The sequence below is a fragment of the Zea mays genome, chromosome 9, assembly GCF_902167145.1.
Source record: "Zea mays cultivar B73 chromosome 9, Zm-B73-REFERENCE-NAM-5.0, whole genome shotgun sequence".
NCBI classification, from domain to species: domain Eukaryota; kingdom Viridiplantae; phylum Streptophyta; class Magnoliopsida; order Poales; family Poaceae; genus Zea; species Zea mays.
The window spans coordinates 2,118,634-2,136,442 of NC_050104.1; the positions used below are offsets into that span (position 1 = coordinate 2,118,634).

Sequence of the window (17,809 nt, forward strand, 5' to 3'; positions counted from 1 at the left end):
CGGTCTGCCCATCAGTTTGAGGATGGTAGGCCGAGCTAAAATTCAACAGTGTGTCCAAGCACTCATGTAATTTCTGCCAAAACTGAGAAGTAAACTGTGATCCTCGGTCTGACATGATCTTCTTAGGCAATCCGTGTAGACAAACTATCCGAGCCATATACAACTCTGCTAGCTTGGCTCCCGTGTAATTAGTTCTCACAGGAATGAAGTGAGCTACTTTTGTTAGTCTGTCCACAATCACCCAAATAGAGTCATACCCTGCAGGAGTGCAGGGTAGACCTACAATGATGTCCATGCCAATTTCTTCCCATTTCCACTCAGATATCTTAAGCGGGTACAACAAACTAGCATGCCTTTGATGTTCAGCTTTTACCCTCTGGCAAACATCACAACCCGCCACATGTGCAGCAACATCCCTTTTCAGTCCATACCACTAATACTTCTGCTTCAAATCCTGGTACATCTTGGTACTGCCCGGATGGATGGAGTAAGCTGAGTCATGTGCTTCCTTCAATATGGTTTCACAAAGACTGACAATCTCAGGAACACAAATCCTATTCTTGAACCAGATCGTGGCTATCATCTTCCGTAAAGTCTGGGCCTCTGCCTTCTGTTATCAGATCTTTGATCTCTTGAATTTTGACATCACCAATCTGACCCTTTCGTATTTCTTGTTCTAAGGTAGGTTCCACCTCTATGGTCATTCCTTCAATATGAACACCTATCCTCAGATTGAGCTTCTCAAAATCTTCTGCTAACTCATCAGGTAATTGGGCTATAATAGCTACATGAACATGCTCTTCCAACTCAAGGCATCTGCAACCATATTAGCCTTGCCCGGATGATAGTGAATCTCCAAGTCAAAATCCTTGATGAGCTCCAACCAACAGCGTTGCCTAAGGTTGAGATCCTTCTGAGTGAAGATATACTTTAAGCTCTTGTGATCAGTGTATACTTGGCACTTAGTCCCCATAACGTAATGCTTCCAAATCTTGAGAGCATGCACTACGACTGCCAGTTATAAGTCATGAGCGGGGTACTTCAACTCATGTTTTCTCAACTGGCGAGACGCGTAGGCGATGACATGTCCTTCTTACATAAGAACACATCCCAAGCCCTAGCGGCACACATCACAATACATGTTAAATCCCTTCTGCAGATCTGACATAATCAACACTGGGGGTGACATTAACTTAAACCTCAGTTGGTTGAAACTCTCTTGGCATTCGTGAGTCCACTTAAACTCTTTCCTCTTCTCTAATAGTGAGGTCATAGGCTTCGCAATCTTGGAGAATCCCTCAATAAAATGCCGGTAATAACCCGCGAGTCCCAGGAAACTCCGAACCTCAGTGACTGTTTTTGGTATCTTCCAACCCACTATCTCCGTTACTTTAGCTAGATCCACTACGATTCCACCTTTAGAGATGATATGTCCAAGGAATGGTACTTCATCAAGCCAGAACTCACACTTGCTAAATTTGGCATAGAGTTGATTATCTCGTAGCTTCTGTAGCACCATCTGTTGATGTTCCTCATGATCACTATCATTCTTGAAATAAATGAGAATGTCATCAATGAATACCACAACAAATCTATCAAGATACTACATGAACACCTTGTTCATCAGACTCATGAAGTAGGCTGGTGCATTAGTTAAGCCAAACGACATGACTGTGAACTCATATAGACCATATCGGATAGAGAAAGCCATCTTGGGAATATCAGATGGCCTAATCTTCATTTGGTGATAACCCGACCTGAGGTCAATCTTAGAGAACACCCTAGCACCTCTCATCTCATCAAATAAATCTTCAATACAAGGTAGAGGGTACTTGTTCTTAATCTTGACATCATTAAGTGATATATAGTCCACACACATCCTTTGTGAACCATCCTTCTTCTGTACAAACAGAACCGGTGCTACCCAAGGTGAGGAACTCAGAAAAATGTACCCTGCTTCTTGCAACTCCATTAATTGTTTCTTAAGTTCTTTTAATTCTTCCACTGATATCCTATATGACCTTTTTGAAATGGGAGCGGTACCAGGTAAGAGATCAATGACAAATTCAACTTCCCAATCTGGTGGCATTCTAGGTAACTCTTTAGGAAAGACATCTGGAAAGTCTCTAACAACTCGGATGTTTCTTCCCACAAATTTTCCATCAACTAAATATATGGCGGGTCTGGTAGAGGCGGTTATGGTAATCTCAACTTCAAATCTTTCACCTTTGGAACTGGTGAGTTCTATAGTTCCCTTAGGTGTATAACTGCCTTTGCTTTCCTTAACCAGGACATACCAAGTATTAGATCTATACTGCATTCCTCTAATAATATAGGTGTAGACCAGAATTCCCTTCCCATAATTGTCAGTGTTAATTTGTGTGTCATATAATTTGCTTCAACATGCCCTTTATGGGTAATTACTACCAGTGGCTTTTGTATAATTTGAAGTGGTAATTCATTGGTGGTGGCATAGTGAGTAGAAATAAACGAATGTGTAGCTCCAGAATCAAATAATATGGCTGCAGGAATTGAATTAATGTAAAACATACCGATAACGATGTCAGCTCCATCAGCAGTAGCCTCGACACTGACTTGGTTGACTCTAGCAATGCTGAATCCCTTGCCAGAGGTGGGAGTCTGTTGCTTGTTCTTAGTGGGTGTGTTGGGATTCCCCATCGGACAAGCATTTGCATAGTGCCCAACCTGACTACACTTGAAGCATGTGGGGCTTGTTCTCTGTCCTGCGGGTCTCGTCGGGGTGCTAGTTGGGGCAGCCCGACAAGTGTCTGTGGAGTCCCCTGAGGTGCATACTGAGTCGGGCGCGGTCCTCCTCAAGGATGAGCTGGTGTACCTTGGGGCGGAACATAGCAAGGACGAATACTGCTGCTCCCCTGCCCCTGAGTAATGGCCTTCCTCTTTATTTCTCCCAGTTGAACACGCTTATGTTCAATAGCTAGAGGCTTGTCTAAGAGTCTCTGAAATGATGGGAAAGTGTGAGCAACCAGTGAATACTGACGTGGTCCATTGAGTCCCTCCATGAAGTGTTCTTGCTTTCTCTCATCATCTGCAACTTCATCTGGAGCATACCGTGATATCTGAATGAATTTGTCACGGTATTCACTAATTGACATATTGCCCTATTTTAGTGACAGAAATTCCTTCTTCTTAATCTTCATCAGTCCAGCAGGAATGTGATAATTTCTGAACTGTGTAGTGAATTCTGCCCAGGTGATAGTATCAGCAACATCATGGGCAGCAGTGTAAGAATCCCACCAATCAGCAGCGGGTCCTTTAAGACGACCAGAAGTATAGAGTACCTTCTCTCAGTCAGAGCATTGAGCAATATTTAACATCTTCTCTACTGAATTTAACCAATCATCAGCATGTAATGGATCTAGAGAGCTGGCGAATGTAGGAGGTGCTCATGAACTCCCGGTGCTTGTCCCGGGGTGGAACTGGTGGTGGTGGAGGCATTGGTACTAGTTCCTGTCGAACCATTCTCTCTTGCCTCATTTCTTCCCACATCCCTTGCCTCTCCTGGCGCATCTCTTGGCGTTCCTGCCTCATCTGAGCTTGCATATCCATCATAGTATTTGCCATTTGTTGCAGCATCTGCATCTGGGCTGCAACCACTGGATCAGTCCTAGCCGGTGGAGGATTTGGAGGATTCATCTCTGCTTGCTATTGTCTAACAATCCTCCAGTTGTGGGGGTTGTCATGTAGATCGATTCCGTCTCCCTTCCTGGTATTCACCATCAGGGTTAGAAATACATGGTAAGATAGAATTGTAGATAAGACAAGTTATTGTGAGGCATAATCTTTTGGGGTTTTATTAACTAGGTAGATTAGTGTGTCACCTACTCATACTAATTACCTTATGGTGGTACATGCTAGAATGCCCTGCTATACTATTTCAATCAATCAAAGAAGCAAATCAACCATTTACCATCAAAACAAACATCCAATTACTTCAAGTAGAGAAAATAATTTTAATTTTGTCTTAGGTCCCCTATCTCTTTAGAGGGTCCTAAATGTAGGATTCCAAAGTGTGAAATCCTCCTTGTCTTAGAATAGAAAAGGTAAGAGTAATAAGAGTAGAACATTAGAAGGTGAGACAGGATCAAGAAAAGTATAGAAAGAATCAGAGTAAGGTAAGTAAATGAGGGTTTTGTCCAGGTCTATCTAAGTTTAGTCCTACAACCAACATTTCCTCTCTACCACTTCTGTCACACCCGAATTTAAGGGATAAAGCCGAGTGCGTCTCATATGTGCGCCAAATAATAACATCACAAATAATGACAAAGTGTATAAACATAAATATCACAAGTATCATTATTACATAGCGGAAGTCTTACAAAATAAATAATAACAATAAAACAATTTAAATATTATTCCTTGCCGCCATCAAGCTGACTGGGAGACGCCACCTAGATCAACTCGTACTCCTCATTATAGGGCTCCTCTTGGACCACCTGCTCTTCACGTGTGGGAGGGGTTATATATCGCAAGAGTGAGCTCACAAAAGATCATAGCTCAACAAGTTGTGGGAATAATGTGCATGAACTCACCAAAGGTTGGAGTTCATGTGAAGTGTAAGGCTGATCAACAAATAATGGTTAAAGCTGAGCATTGCTTTTAATAAGTTGGTCAATTTTTATTAGCAGTTACTAAATGTAAGTAAATACCAAACCAGAGTAATAAATAGATCAAATTAATAATAAACCACAATGTGATGCAAATTACAAATTGAATTTAATTCCATAAATTAATCATGTGAGTGTCTGAGCCGCCCATGACCGTGAGCACGGCTGATATACCAGTTTTACACTCTGCAGAGGTTGCACATCTTTACCCACAAGTCATGTTACCCATTTGCCAAGGGATCGCGACTTCCCATACACCTCTACTAAGGAAGCGAGGCAGGGTAACACTATGAGGCCTTTACAAAGTTCCACTAGCTTTAGAAAACCCGCTACAGTTTCTAGGAAGCTCCAATGCAGGGATCCCTCGCTTGACCGCCATCGTAGCAAAATCAACCCAAAGACCTCCGAACACTGACCACTCCCCTACTGCCCTTGCCCCTTTCGGGTAAGGTAGTCATCCACTAGCTTTCCTAATTGGTCAGCCAAGAGCGTCCCATACCACCCTTATGGTAGCACTATTTTCCCGGGTGGTTCTCCATGTTCCAATTAACAATATGATCTTATCATGAATAGTCAATAACAAATTGATATTAAAAGCATGATCATGAATAGTGTGTATCTCCATACCTAAAACCACATAAAGCAATAGCAGGTACTACCCAAAAATTCAGTGGTAAACAAGGTATAAAGAAGTCAAACTAGGGTAACCTATTGGGACCCATCAAAATTAACCTATGTAGATCATAATGATTAAAAGGAACATTATTGGGTAAATAGAAGTGATCAAGGGCACAACTTGCCTTCAACGAGCTCCTGCTCAGCAGTCTCACCTGCTGAACACCGGGATCCTCTATGGCTTGCTCGTCTACTCGTAACAATACAAACAAGCATAGGATAACAGAAATTAACATCACACCAAACAGCAAAACAGAATGCATGATAATATTCTACGCATCGTAACGTGATCGTAGGAACAAGAATCACTAAATTCAGAGTTATGGTTATCAAGTTATGAATTTCCAAAGTTATTAAGTGCTTGGTGTGGAATAAGTCAAGTGAATAATTTTAATCAAAGTTTCATGGCTAAATAGAGTTACTAGATGACAAACAATATTAAAACAAAATTAATGCAACTGGAATAGATTAAAAAAGAGTTAATATGAATTTTCTAGGGATTCAACAAGATTCTAGAATTATTTTTATATTAAAAATCATTTCCTATATTCCTTTTTCCCATTTTCTCATGGCTCTGGACTGCGCACATGATTACTAAAGAGTACAGGGGCTATCACGCAAAAGTTCTAAGACTCAGGTTAACCCGATGTGGAATGTGGGTTAAATGCGAATAAATCCAGGGTCTCTTTAGTAAAGTGGTTGGGTCGAAGGGGTATTTTCTTTTGTGAGCCGCCAGATCTACATCAGACCGCGAGGATCAAATCAACCATCATGTGAACCGGTACCCATTTATGACCGCAGGATCTGAGATCAACGACCCGGGAGTTTAAAGTTCTCTGATTGCCCCCCATACACACGATTTGAATCGGACGGCACATACCTGACCACGAAAGGGTATACGGACCTTCTAATCACAATCGTTCATCCATTGATCCATGGCGGAAGGGTCTTCTTCCCCCCGACACATCATCAGTGATGGAGAACACCCACCACGGTGGCACCATTGATGGTGAATCCCGCACGAGCGCTGGCGAGCTCTAAACCCTACGCGATCATGCGCAAAACGGAAAGGGAAAAGTGGCGGGTAACAAGGTGGTGGCCATACCGCGGATTATGCACTCAGACGGCCCGACCACGGTTCCTTGGCGTCGGCGAGCAATTGAGGAACGAACGACTGGTTTCCGCCTCCCGAGGTGGTCGCGCACGAGCGGCACAACAAGGCGATCCTCCTGGGCGGTATCCCCAGGTCACGGTTACAGTGTAGCACGCGGTCGACGGTGGCGTGCCTTCACCGCCCTGGACACGGCGTTGGCGGTGACGATTTGGTTTCTGTGTTCACCCGCGCAAGAGGGTAGTTGAGGGGAGGAAAGGGGCGCTGGGGGTGTTCCTACTTACCCCCTGGGGTCTCGGTTCGGGATGGGAGGAGGGCGCCCACGATTTCCGACGATGGCGGCAATCCTCGCGTGAGTCGGTGCGGAGAAGGGGAGCACACTTTTTGTACGGGCCCCACAAGGCAGCGATGGCACGCACACGTACTGAGGCTGGCACGCGGGTCCGCATACCAGAGAAAGGGTGAGGAGCGAGCGCGAGCGTGCGGTTGACCGGTGGGCCCTACGTGTCGGCGCTAATCGGATATCTGGGCTGCGTGTATGAGTGGTTAGGTGGGCCAGGCAGGGAATTGGGCCCAGCTCCAGTTTCCTTTTTCTTTCTTCTTTTGCTTTTTATTTTCTATTTTCTTTTCTTTCTTTCCAAATTCAAACTAAAATTCCAATTTAAATTCAAATTTTGTGGCAAATTTGTCTTCACGTTAAATGTTCAATTTGAACATAGTATGGGATAAATCTATTATCTATAAATTTATTTTGTCTTGTATAATATTTCTCTCTTTCCTTTTTCATATGTTATTTCAAATTTCCTAATTTACAAATTATATTAAATCCCCATTTTAGGTCTTAACATATAATTATATTAATATTATTAGTATTAAATGCACAAACACAAACTCTAGCATGATGCATAAATTATCTTTTGGTGTCCTTAGCTAATTATTCACTCCAAGTATGGTTATTCCCAAGTGATAATGAGTAGAAGACAAAACACCTAATGAGATCAACCCTTTTTCTTATTATTTCCAAACTGGGCACTACAATACTGTAGCAACACATTCATTTATTACTACATCATGGGTAGAAGCGCATAATCTTCCAATAACCCCCATGTCAACACCAATTCAAATTGACTCAGCCGGTGGAAAAGTTCGAGCCGATAGTGTATGCTTGAATGTAAGTGTGGAAATAAAGGGAATAGAGTTTCTCGCAAACCTCATAGTGATGAGTACTAAGGGAATAGATGTTATCCTAGGGATAAATTTGCTAGATAAGTACCAAGCAGTTATCAGCTGTGATAAGAGGACAGTGAAGTTGGTGTCTCCACTTGGAGAAGAAGTGGTGACTAAGCTAGTCTCACCCGAGCCAAATAAAGGAGGTTGTCACCAGATGGCTATTGATAGCATAGAGGTTGATCCACTTGAGACTATCAAGGTTGTGTCAGAATTTCCGGATGTGTTCCTTAAAGGTCTACCTGGTATGCCACCTGAGCGGAAAGTTGAGTTTGCCATAGAGCTTATTCTTGGCACCGCCCCCATTTCTAAAGGAGCCTACAGGGTATCTAGACCAGAGTTGGTGGAGCTCAAGAAGCAAATAGATGAGCTGTCTGAGAAAGGTTACAACAGACCGAGTACCTCACCTTGGGTTGTCCCTGTCCTGTTCGTGGAGAAGAAAGATGGCACTAGGAGGATGTGCATTGATTACCGAGCTCTGAATGAAGTCACAATCAAGAACAAGTACCCCCTGCCCGGAATATAAGATCTATTCGGCCAGCTGAGAGGAGCCATCGTGTTTTTGAAGATAGATTTGAGGTCAGGATATCTCCAGCTCAGGATCCGACCTTTGGACATCCCAAATACAACATTTATTACCAAGTATGGGCTGTATGAGTACACAGTTATGTCTTTGGGCCTGACGAATGCATAGTCTTCTTCATTTATCTGATGAATAATGTATTCATGGATTATCTCGACAAGTTTGTGGTGGTGTTCATTGACGACATTCTCATATATTCTCAAAGTGAGGAGGAGCATGTGGATCATCTGAAGATGGTATTGCAGAGTTTGCGAGAGCACCAGTTGTATGCAAAGTTGAGCAAGTGCGAGTTCTAGATTGATGAAATACTATTCTTGGGTCACATTATAAACAAAGATGGATTGGCTATGGATCCGAAGAAAGTGGCAGACATTCTGAACTCGAAAGCACCAACAGATTTTCGAGGAATCAAGAGCTTCATTGGAATGACTGGATATTATCAGTGATTCAATGAAGGGTTTTCAAAGATTGCGAGACAAATGACAACTTTGCTAGCAAACAAAGTTGAGTTCAAGTGGACCTAGAAGTGTCAAGAGGCCTTTGAAGCGCTGAAAGAGAAGTTGACTACATCGCTTGTCTTAGTCTTGCCTGATGTGCACAAGCCCTTCTCGATGTATTGCGATGCTAGCTACACTGTCTTGGGATGTGTATTGATACAAGAGGGAAGAGTTGTGGCTTACTCGTCTCGACAACTGAAGGTTCATGAGAACAATTATCAAATCCATGACCTAGAGTTAGCAGCGGTGGTTCATGCGCTGAAGACATGGAGGCATTATCTGTACAGGCAGAAGTGCGGTGTTTATACAGACCACATGAGTTTGAAGTACATATTCACCCAGTCGGAGCTAAATATGAGACATCGAAGATGGTTAGAGCTAATTAAAGACTATGAATTGGAAATCCACTACCATCCAGGCAAAACAAACGTGGTTGCAGATGCTTTGAGCAGAAAGAGTCAAGTCAACATGGGTCGCTCACCTGATGCCTTATGAGTTGCCCAAAGAATTTGATAGGTTGAGCCTTAGATTTTTTAATAACACGCGAGGAGTAACAGTTGAATTAGAACCCACCTTAGAGCGGGAAATCAAAGAAGAGCAAAAGAATGATGAGAAGATCAATGAAATTCGGCAGCTGATTCTAGAAGGAAGATGCAAAGATTTTCGGGAAGATGCAGAAGGCGTGGTATGGTTCAGGGACCGCCTGTGTGTTCCCAACGTTCAATCCATTCGGGAGTTGATCCTCAAGGAAGCTCATGAGACATCTTATTCCATATATCCTAGAAGTGAGAAGATGTATTAGGATCTGAAGAAGAAATTCTGATGGTACGCAATGAAAAGAGAGATCGCAGAGCATGTGGCTATATGTGACAATTGTTAGAGAATCAAAGCAGAGCATCAGAGGCCCGTAGGTTTGTTGCAGCCATTGCAGATTCCCCAATGGAAATGGGATGAGATCAGGATGGACTTCATAGTCGGGTTGCCTCGCAGTCGAGCCGGCTATGATTCCATTTGGGTAGTGGTGGACCGCTTGACCAAGTCAGTCCACTTCATACATATCAAGACTAGCTACAGCAGTGCAATATTGGCAGAACTGTACATGTCCCGGATCGTTTTTCTTCATGGTGTGCCAAAGAAGATAGTGCCAGACAGAGGAACTCAGTTCACCTCTCACTTCTGGCAGCAGTTGCATGAAGCTTTGGGTACAAATTTGAGTTTCAGTTCAGCTTATCTCCCGTAGACAAATGATCAAACTGAAAGAACTAATCAAGTCCTAGAAGATATGTTGAGAGCCTGTGCGTTGCAAGATAAGTTCGGATGGGATAAGAGGATACCTTACACTACAGGAAACGACTAAATTTTCGTGGGCCAAAAACCCACGAAAATAAGCCTAAACCGACGAAAATAGCCTATTTTCGTCGGCAGGCCGACGAAAATAGCCGCCGAAAATAAGTTCGACGAAAATAGGGAATTATTTTCGTCGGTACCGACGAAAACGACTTATTTTCGTCGGTTTCCCTAAGGCCGACGAAAATAGTTGGTCGGCTGACTATTTTCGTCGGCCACTGAGGCCGACGAAAATAGGGACATAATTTTCGTCGGCCCTGGGTGGTGGCCGACGAAAATATCTGGGCACGTATTTTCGTCGGCCACCACCCAGGCCGACGAAAATTCATGATACCCCCCAAAAACAGATTGTTCTGCACCTTTTATTAATTCACAGCAAAATAAACATATACACAATCATATATACAGATTTCACAAACAATACAGTTTTCACAAACAACATTCACAAGCAATTACATAATTGTTTCAAACATATTCCATACATATAGTCCATATATAGTCCATACATAAACAAAGTCATTCCCTCCAGAACCATAAACAAAGTCTATACATATCCATACATAGTCCATAAACAAAGTCACTACTCACTCCGGCGGGCTATGTGAGTTTTGGCCACTCCCTCCTCCGCCACCAGGAAGGTGGCCACTCCCTCCAGAACCATGGACGAGGAAGTCTTGGACGTTGACAGCACCCTCCGATCCCTGAGCATGTGACGCTGAACCCTGCAATTCATCAATCATTCAAATAAGGCTGTGTTTGGTCAATATTTGTATAAAACTAAACATGGAACGTCACCTGTGATCCATGGTGAGGAGGAGGCTGTGCATGCATCCACGGGTACTGTTGTGCTGGCCACCCCTGAGGTGGTGGCACCCACCCCGTCGGTGGCGGTGCCATCCACGCTTGAAATGGTTGAGAGCCCGCCGGTGGCTGGAAGACCGGTGGCACCCATCCCGGGACTGGCTGCGATCCTTGGGGTGGTGGAGGTGTCCAAGTGCCTGGAGGTGCCTGCGTCCACCCAACACCAGTCCACTGTGGCTGCGACGCTGGAGCTTGTCCTGGCCACTGTCCCCATCCTTGTGCCTGCGAGCCATTTTTGATAATAAAAAAAGAGTTGCTATGGAATTGAAGTGTTCAGATAGTGTTACCTGGGGAGGGCGAAAAGCTGGCAAGTTCATATCAGGGCCGAGTCGAGTAGTCATTTCCTGCAAATGGATGAAACGTTAGAATCGCAACATTATACTTTGAATTCAATGACACGTGATGAGATAGATGAATTACCTGAAAATAAGAAGTCATATACTGCGTCAGCTGTCCGACCTGCTCCTGCGCTGCTCGAGCCTGCTCCTGTGCTGCTCGAGCCTGCTCCTGTGCTGCCCGAGTCTCCTCCTCCAGCTGAGCCTCTCGAGCAGACTTGGAGGAGCGAGAACTCCCTGCCGAAGATGATGTTTTCCCTTGACCTAATGTCCTGTTGTACTCCACAACGCCGGTGCCAAAGGCAAACCTGCATGATACACATAGTTGAGCCATTAAGTGGACACATTCTTGTTAATGAAATTGTCGAATCACAGACAACCACCTCACCTGCCATGCTTTCTACCCCCACCACTGTGGTACAACGCCGAGGCATCTAAGTCTGAATGCATCCAGTCGAAATCAGGCCCATGGCGTTGAGTCATTTCCTCCCCATATGCATTCTGCAAAGAAAGTTAGAGTTGGAGTTAGACACAAAACATGCAATTTAATTCGTAAATACAACTTGTTTACCATTTTCTCCCTTGCCGCCTCGCTGCATAGCTCATCAGGGTTCGCCGGATCAGGGCCACGGTGACCACGGACGTAAACCTCCATAAAACTTGGAGCAACTCCACTTTCAGCTTCCTGCATGAAAAAGAAGAGTTAAACCATAGAATTGTAATAGATGTAACATACAAGTTTGATTTATATACTTACCATGCGGCGTGCGGTACCAAGGTGTCCATCGGCCCCGTATCTGTGCCCCGGTCCTTCAGTGCCACGGTTGGCACGGTGCTTGTTGGACTCTGCAATCCACTCAGGCGACGCCCATCTCTTAGCCAACCACCTCCAGGCTTCCATGTCCTTCGCCAGCCAATCCACAACGCTCTCCAGGTACTGCTCCTCTGTGAGGTAGATCTCATTGGCCCCTAATGCTTTGCTCATTTTCTGCCCCTTTATCTTCTTGTAGTAGTAGTTGACGGCCGCGATGCGAGCATTGTACATGGCATCCTTGATTACCTTATCAGCGCACTTCCGAAAGTGCCTCTTCACACGTGCCCACTGAGCCTGATCCTCCTCGATGTCATCCGGCAATTGGAACCTCCCCTACATATCAATGGAGAAGTTAAGTTAAAGTAAGATTAGGAGAAGCAATAATTCAGTGAATTGCTTATATACGAAAGTAAACTCACCCAGAACTCGTCCCACACAGCCACCTGACAAGTCCTTCGTTTTTTTTCCGAACTTCCCCCTCCGCTACTGCTTTCCCCTGACTCCCCTGGCTCGACATAGTCCTTTAGACCCCAGTCAGCCCACTGCATAGCCGCGAACCTCTTGCCATTCAGCTCCACCATGCCAGGGTAGTAGAAGCGACAGAGGCTACCCAACACCGCGTTCACCTTGGGACGTCTGCCTGTACCGTCCCAAGTCAAGTCTTCCCATGACCTACAAAAATTAATAAAACAAGTAAACTAGTGCAATCACGTTCACATTAAAAAATTAACACAACAGAAATAAGCCCCACCATTCTCCATGCGGCCGGATGAGCCTCCTCTCGGCAGGTCTCGGACCAAGCGCATTGCTCTTCTTATACCTAAGTATACAAGTAAATTCAATATGATGAAATGATTAGAAACTAATATCAATTAAACTAATATGCATAATAATACCTAAAGGACGTAGAAGCATCTGACGCGTCGCCCGCGCTGCCTGCCCCCATTGGGTCAACCTCCTCATCCTGCTCACCCTCCTCATCCTGCTCACCCTCCTCACCCTGCACATGAGCATCCTGCTGAGGAGTCTCCTGCTCACCCTCCTCACCCTGCACTTCGTCTAGACAGTCGAGAAGTTGCTGCTGCCTCTGTCGGCTCTGTGAGGTGCCCTGAAAAAGCCCACTGCCCGAGCTGTCCTCGCTGGCCGCGCTGCCCCCACTCCTCCTCGATCTCCTATGCTTGAACATGTTCAACTGTAGATAAATTAATGTCAAACCACAGTATATGAAACAAATAATATGAAAATTAATAATGTGGAAATTGGAATACATAGCTTAATTGATTAACTAAAAGAAACATACTAATCAAAAGTCATCCGCATCCGATGATGCTTCTTCGGCTCGTTGTTTATTCATACGCTCTTGATTTCGTTGGATCCTTACTGATCTTCTAACGATGACAGGTCGTTTGCGCTTTGACCTAGGTTCTTCAATTAAGTCGCTTGAATTGCAACAGAGATTTTCAAGTCCTTCTCCATTGGTCACATGGAATCGGTGAGCTATGTCTTGATTCGACGCCGCTTCTGGTTGAAAAACAGCATCATCGTTGTCCCTGCTCGTACTCACGTAGTCAGCACTCTCTGGAGCGACGACTTGTGGGTTGACTTTGATTGCAACCCACCAAGCCCTAAGGCTTGGGTGAGGATATGGCAGGTAGTACACCTGTTTTGCCTGATTTGCAAGGACAACATCGCTCATACTGCTCGGAATCCTAGAGCTATGCTTCACCTCGACATTACCATACTTGTCGACACGAGTCCCACTATGAGCATCAAACCAGTCGCACTCGAAAAACACGACTTTAAGTTCTTTGGGGCCATCGAAAATCAACTCTACAATGTTTTGAAGAACACCGTAATAGTCCACTACTTTGTCATCGTCAACATATGAACTTGCCAACACACCACTATTGGTGGTGGCTGCCAATGGTCGACTCTTCTCCAATTTCGCAGTTCGGAAGCGATATCCATTTACATCATAGCGAGTATAGTTCCGGACGGACACAGAGGTATGTGCCATTTGCTGCAAGTCTGGGTGCACAGAGTTTTTGGAAACCTATACAAGGAATTAGTATATGCATTATATCTTCCAAGTCCAAAATTCAAAGATTAAGTATGGACAATGAGAGAACGACAATTACTAACATAATTACGAAACCACTGCACGAAGTTTGGTCCACCTTTCAACCCATCACGTCGAAGATTTTCTAATTGGATGGCCGTAGGTTTACTAGTAGATTTCCAACATTCTTCATCAAACATGCTGGACATATTAGAAACATGGACATTACACACTATAGAAATTATGAGATGAGAAAATGGAAGTAACTATGAGGAAAACTTACTCGAACGCCTCCTGTGTGCTGTCAATATTGCTATACATATATAGCATTAGCGTGTTCAAATCTGATCCTTCAATGTGACGTACACTCCCTTTTCCAACTGCTTTACCCGGATTCGCAAAAATTTGAAGGGTGCTTTGGGGCGATTCATTTTCGACATGAAGTCGCACTGAAGGAGCAAATACATTGTTGGCTCGAGCGAAATACCTGGTTGAGAATTGAGATATCTCCTTAAGGGCAAAAGCCTCCGCAATACACCCTTCGACTCTAGCCTTGTTGCGAACAGACGCCCTGAGCTTTTTCAACGCCCTTTCTATAGGATACATCCACCTGAATTGCACTGGTCCGCCTACCAAAGCTTCCCAAGGCAAATGCACAATTAGATGTTGCATCACATTGAAGAATCCTGGCGGGAAAACCTTTTCAAATTTACAAATAAGAATTGGAATTTCTTTCTCAAATTTCTGCATCAACCTCTTCGATACCGTCTTTGCGCATACTTCCCTATAGAAGTAACTCAGCTCTGCAAATATGCTCCAAAGCTCATCCTTAAAATAGCCTTGAAACATCACGGGCATCAGCCTCTCCATAATAATATGGCAGTCATGGCTTTTCAAACCGATCAATTTACCGGTCTTCAGATTGACTGTCCGTTTCAGATTTGCCGCATATCGATCTGGAAATTTCAGATTCTTCAACCACTTAAATATTTCTTTCCTTTCATCTGGCTTGAGGCAGTAATCAGCTCGTGGCCTACTCTCATGCCCTTTATCGCTTACTTTCAACTCGAGCATCGGTCTCTTACAAATTTCAGCCATGTCTTTTCTTGCCTTCATATTATCTTTCGTTTTATCAGTCACATCGAAACATGTGCTTATGATGCTTTCCGCAACGTTACGCTCTTGGTGCATCAAGTCTATGTTGTGCGGCATGATCAAGGCTTTTGCATACGGAAGCTCCCATATTGATGAAATATGGGTCCAGTTGTGGTCCTCCCCGTAGCCTTGAAACCTATCATTTTCTCCTTGCTTCAGACAAGCATGCCATGCCATTATCTGCGGTGCAGTTTGCCTCTTTGGTGGCCCATTTCTGATTTTGGCTCCACTTCTGAATGCAGTAAGCGAATTCCTGAAATCATGCTTGAATGGAGTCCAACGTCGATGAGCATCAAAGAATGACACTTTCCCACCATGCTTCAATCTGAATGCATCCGTATCATTCATACATATGGGACAGCACAACCGACCATGAACACACCATCCAGACCAATCTCCATACGCTAGCAGATCATGCACTGACCACAAATAAGCAGCGCGCATGGTAAACTCCTTTTCAGTATGACTGTCATAAGCCTTCACACCTCTCCACAATTGTTTCAGCTCTTCAATTAAAGGGCGAACAAACATATTCAGCTTTGGCCCTGGATGCTCGGGGCCTGGGATGACTAGTGCAAGGAACATGAACTCTTCTTTATTGACCAACTCAGGAGGAAGATTATATGGCACAATGAAGACAGGCCAACACGAGTAAGGGCTTGCACTGGTATTGAAAGGTGTGAATCCGTCCGTCGATAGACCAAGCCGTACACTCCTAGGGTCGTTTGCAAATTCGGGATCAAACTCGTCAAATGCCTTCCACGCATCACCGTCCGACGGATGGACCATTATGTCTGGATCAGTGACGAGACGTACACCATTCTTTGGCCACGTCATATGTAGAGCTATTTCCTTGTTGAGGAACAACCTTGAAAGCCGAGGAATGATGGGCAACCGACGAAGTTGCTTAGCTGCGACCTTCGTAACTACCAATTCACCCTCATCATTTGTCACCTCGACATATCTAGAAGCTTCGCAATGCTTACAACGGTCCAGCTTGTCATCCTCCTCAAAGAATAGCATGCAACTGTTGGGACACACGTCGATCTTCTCATATGTCATCCCAAGACCAGCCAACATCTTCTTTGCGAAGTACATATTCTTTGGCAACTTATGATTCTCCGGGAGAACCTCGCCCATCAGTTGGACGATGTCGTTGTAAGCACTGTTTGAAATGTTGTGCTTCGACTTTATCGCCATTAGTCTTGTGAGAGTCCCAAGAACTGACATCTGAGTGTGCTCGTGCAGTCTCTCTTCTCCTGCGGCGAGTAGCCGGAAGAATTCCTGAGCATCGCGTGGAAGCTGGCCCGGCTCCTCAGCGTTCATTTCAACATCCCTACCAAGATCATGCAACATGTCATCCATCCTATCATGATCGTCATCAAGTTCCACCTCCGCGTCAACGTGTTTAATAGACTCTCCATGCCGGTACCATACAAGGTACTTCGGCATAAACCCACTTTTGCAAAGGTGTTTCTCCATTTCTTCCTTCTTCTGAGGCCACTTGTTCTCGCATCGATTGCAAGGACACTTCACTAGACGACCAGTTGCATCTTTGAAAGCGTGCTCAAGAAAAGCCTTTGTTACACCCATCCATTCATTCGAATGTGCCCCATCCTTTCTCCACCCGTCATACATCACCCTCCGATCACCGTCCATTTCAAAGGCTAAACAAAAGACAAAGAACATCAACGATCGTCCGTGGCTTAGGTGAACTCCCTATTAGGTAAAGGTCCTAAACCCACCCAAGAGTTTAGGCCGATGCTTGTGATTTGTGACGTGTATCCTACGATTGCCGCGAAATTTCGGCAGCATAACCTCGCTGCTCTCCAAGCACACGCCTGAACATGGTGTGTTGGAGAACAACTGGGTTACACAACCGAAATTCCGCGTCAATCGTAAGGCACATGTCACAAATCACAAGCATCGGCCTACACTCTCAGGCTGTCCAAAATACGTGGACAATTCCGGAACGGCAAACCTCACAAGCCAATGTGACGTTCGCCGTTCCCGAACGGGTGACGCATACGGTTCGCTATGGTTAACGATTAAAACTAAACTCTAAACATTAAAAAAAATCGGAGATTAAACAAAAGACATCACCCTCTGATCACATTGAGGATTAGACAAAGAATGCAACGACACAACCATAAGATAGAAGTGCCCTATACGCCAATGGCACAACCATAAGACAGAGGCTCGTCACGGCCGCCACGGCATGCCACGGCCGCCACGACCGCCATGAGCATCAAATGTGGTGTGATAACAATCTTACAAACAATCTTACAAACAATATTATATACGGGGAGGCTCACCGCGGTGAACGAGGGCGGCGTGGACGAACGGCGTGGACGAACGGCGAGCGCGGTGTGGACGAACGGTGGGCTCTCTTCTTCGCGACGGCGGCCACGGGCTCCCTTCGCGGACGGCGGGCTCTCTTCTTCGCGGGCGGGCGTGGGGCTCGACAGGCGTGCAGGGGCAAGGGGCGCGGCGTGGCTG

General features: G+C 44.9%; 1 pseudogene; it reads right to left on the reverse strand.

Moving 5' to 3' along the window:
- Positions 1–3,675, reverse strand: part of LOC109942264 (uncharacterized) — a 45,055-nt pseudogene extending 41,380 nt beyond the window's left edge.
- Between the last annotated feature and the right edge of the window lie 14,134 nt (positions 3,676–17,809).